At 47.2% G+C, this 3,959-nt stretch overlaps 1 pseudogene; it reads left to right on the forward strand.

Annotated features, from left to right (window-relative positions):
• The first annotated feature begins 1,498 nt into the window (after positions 1 to 1,498).
• LOC103565361 (kinesin-like protein KIF15 pseudogene) lies at positions 1,499 to 3,626 on the forward strand (annotated as a pseudogene).
• Positions 3,627 to 3,959: the final 333 nt, after the last annotated feature.

Below are 3,959 nucleotides of genomic sequence, written 5' to 3' on the forward strand. Positions count from 1 at the left end.
CCCACCTTTCCCTAGCCCACATGCTCACTTTTCTTTTGAAAGCTCATGTGGAAGTTCAGAGCAAGGTGTCGAGTTCAATCACCAGGGGCCCACGGGCTCTAGTCCCCGCTGCCTTTGGGAGCGTTGGCCTTAGCTAGGGCTTCTCTCAGCTTCGTGGGGTGAGCAGAACAGATTACTCAAGCAGGACAGAGGATTTATTTTCCAAATGGCGCAACTCCGATTTTCCGAGCAAGCTCCTTATTTGGAGTCCTGACAAAGCAGATGAGGTAGAAGGACCCCGATGACTGAGAGGGGATTCTGCAGCAGCACCCAGGTGCCGGCGCCTGTGCGGAAACCTCGGGCCCCAGGGACACCCTCGAGAACCTCTGCCCTCCAGGCAGTACTTGTCGAGACTCCGAGGAATGGATCCATAACAATGACAGGACCATGGGTCAACGTCCAGCACACTGTGTGGCCCGGGACTGGCCCTGCTGCCCCTCTCCAGACTTCCCGTACCTCCTTACCTTTGAGCCTCCTTCTCTGAGACCCAAAGGACCTGTCCCCAAGCAGCTTCCCTAGGTGTCCCTGGTGGCTCAGCCACACGACTCCCAGGTGTGCAGCTACCTCGTCCGTCCCCAGCCTGAAGAGCCAATATGTGGGACCTGGAACTTTCCTTAGAAATATCTTTGACTGTTTTTGCTACATCTCTTTGAGGTCCTTCAGATTGGAGTCTTTTTGGGGGCTGTTCTTTGGAATTCTCCAGAACAGCCTCTTTCAGGGCCTTGTGATAATTCACAACATAGGAAAGAGGCAGTGAGCCAACCACCTCGAGTCACGGCCAGCTTCGACGCGGTCATTGTCGCTCTCTCAGGTGCCTGCACATTGTTGAATTTGGACAAGGTGCGGCCACTTTATAATATTTGTTTTTTGTACCTCCCACTTTATTTCAAAGAAGATTTGAGATGGCTTATAATTTTTTTCATTGCTATGCTAATTACAACAGAATACACCAGGGAAGGTAATAAATCAAAAAATAATGGTCTGAAAGGAAAGATCCTCAGGCGTAAAAGTGGTCCAAATACAACATACGCTATAACTATTATAAAGAGTTGAATTCATAATTAAAAAGCTCCCCAAAAAGAAAACTCCAGGCCTGGAATAGTTTCACTGGAGAACTTTACCAAACATTCAAAGTCAAAGTAACACCAATTGTACATATTTCTTCCAGAAAGTACAAGTGGACGGAATACCTTCCAACTTATTTTAGGAGGCAGGATTACCTGGAGACCAAAACCAGACAGACAGAGAGGAAAAAAAAGGGGAAAAGAGGGGCTGGCCCCGTGGCTGAGTGGTTAAGTTCGTGTGCTCTGCTGCAGGCGGCCCGGTGTTTCGTTGGTTCGAATCCTGGGCACGGACATGGCACTGCTCGTCAAACCATGCTCAGGCAGCGTCCCACATACCACAACTAGAAGGACTCACAACGAAGAACATACAACTATGTACCAGGGGGCTTTGGGGAGAAAAAGGAAAAAAATAAAATCTTTAAAAAAAAAAAGGGAAAAGAAAGAAAATCCCAAACTAATATCTCTAATGAACTTAGATGTAAAAACGTTCAATAAAACATTAGCAAATCCAACCCAAAAATGTATAAAAAGAATAATAAACCTTGAGCAAGTGGGACTTATGTCAGTTATATAAGGTTGTCCCAATATTTGATTGAAAATCAGTTGACGTACTCCACCACATCAAAAGGCTAAAGAAGAAAAATGATCATATCAATTGACACAGGAAGAACATTTGACAAAATTCAATGCCCATTCATCACAAAATTTCTCACTACACTAGGAACAGAGCAGAACTTTCTCCACCCTGTAAGGAAGAGCTACAAAAACCTACAGCCAACGTAGGCTCACCTGTGCTCTCTTCAAAGCTCTTCCGGTGCTCCTGTGGCATGGACAACACCCAGGAGGCTGGCTGTGCTCACCTGCACCCACAAGCCCTGTGGCATCTTGTGGGTGCAGGATCAGTTACAACAGCACCACCTCTGCCTCTGGATAGACTGGTGCAGGGGAAACATTATGATGATGGATCTGATCATTTCTTACAGCTTGAGAAGAGTAATCCCAAAAGGTTCTGAATGTGTATTTTTCTTAGTTGATTGTGAAAAAGAGGAGGCTGAAGCTCCATATATATTGTATACAGTTTCCTTTGCCAGGGCTCCTTTACTGAAACCTACCTGTGGGATTCTGCCTTCTTTGGTCTGTATTCAGGGAGCTTCTAAGAAGGAAATCTGTATGGGGAGTGCAGAGGGGCAGGTGCTCATCTCGGTGCAGAAACCCACCTGGAGGGTGGAGGAATGGCCATGTGCAGGGACATTGATGAGAGAGAGTCCTCTAAGTCTCATGCTGTCTTTACAGTTACCCTAGAGTCAATGGTGAACAGTAATGACGGTCTGATGGTACAGATCTCCGTACTCAACCTGATGGAGTTAGCAGGATCTGAAAACAAAGATACCCATGTGGCAGGGATGAAGGCAAAGGAAGAAGGTAACAGAAACCAGTCATTGAGCTGCCGAGGCCAAGTGATCGTCGCCCTTATCCATGCGGGTAACAGAAAACAAAGACATGTGCTTCAGGGACTCCTTTTTCCAACTTACCTCTTTTTTCCAGACTCTCTTGGAGGAAATGCCCAAACTTCCTTAGTCGCAAATGCCATCCTGAATCAGGTGTAGTGGGGGAACTCTCTCCATGCTTAACTTTGCTCCAAGCTGATTAAAAACACGGTGGTGGTGAATGAAGACACCCAAGGACACAGGAGCCAGCTGCAAGCCTGTGTGAAGAGGCTCAAAGAGCACTAGGCCAGACCAGGGCAGGATGCCCAGCAAGCCTGCTGAGGGGACAGGGAGATGAGGCTGGGGAACTCTTCTCGAGAGGCAGTGCTATTTTCTCAGAAATCTGAACAGGAAAAGAAGTCTCTGGTAGAAAAAATTACCCAGGCAGAAGACCTTATCCTCAAAAAGGAAAATGTAATCCATCCAATGCAATGATTGTTAAATTTCAAGAGGAGCAAGTAATGCACTTGGAGAAGCTACAGGAGGAATCCCCAGGAAGTCTGCCTGAGGGGTGGGGTGGGGTGCTCTCAGAATTAAGGGGTGCGATTAAACTCTGCAAGAACAAAAGATGAGCGTGCCAGAGTTGCAAAGTATGCTATAGGAAGTCATTTTCTCAGGGAGGAGAATAGAAGTCTCAGATCCTTGGAGTCTGAGTAGAGAGCCCAAGAAACAGGTGCCTAGATCCCTGAAAAACTAGAAAGTGCTTTTCCTGAAATATCTAGTACAGAGAAAACCCCCAAATGTCAGCCAGTATTCGCCCTAAAGTTACAAAAGAGCTGGGTTCACTGGCAAACACTGAGAAGTGGAAAGCACAAATCCTGCAAATTCAGACTGAGCTGAATGATTCAAAGCAAGCATTTGAAAATTTCAAAGGACAAACTAGGAAAAAACAGCTAGAACTGGAGTGAGAGTTGAAGGCTTTGCAAAAAGCAAACCTTACTCTTGAAAACCTTTGGATGCAACCAAAACCTGCAAGTGGCAAGCAGTTTCTTAGCTGAATAAAATTCATGCAGAGTCACGAGTAGAGGCTCATTAACTTTGTCCTGACCATGACCCAGCCCTGAGATGGGATGGCTCTCAGCGCACTCAGAACTCCAGTGCATCGGGTCATGTGCCTTAAGTGGGTCAGGTCCTCTTGGGCTGAGTAAACGGGACGTTGAGGGGCTCAAAATGGTGCAGCAACACCTGTGTGCTTTTCAGGTAAAGAGGGATGAAGAGGAGCCTGAGCAGCAAGGTCAGGGCAGACTGACCATGGGCGTGGTTCCCCACAGGTGCAGGCGTTTTCCTCGTCAGGGAGAACTGACGGACCGAACCACAGCAGGAGCGTCACTCATGGTTCAGCGCCCCTGCAATGCAGCTCTGAGTCGAG

This window comes from Equus przewalskii, chromosome 21, assembly GCF_037783145.1.
Source record: "Equus przewalskii isolate Varuska chromosome 21, EquPr2, whole genome shotgun sequence".
NCBI classification, from domain to species: domain Eukaryota; kingdom Metazoa; phylum Chordata; class Mammalia; order Perissodactyla; family Equidae; genus Equus; species Equus przewalskii.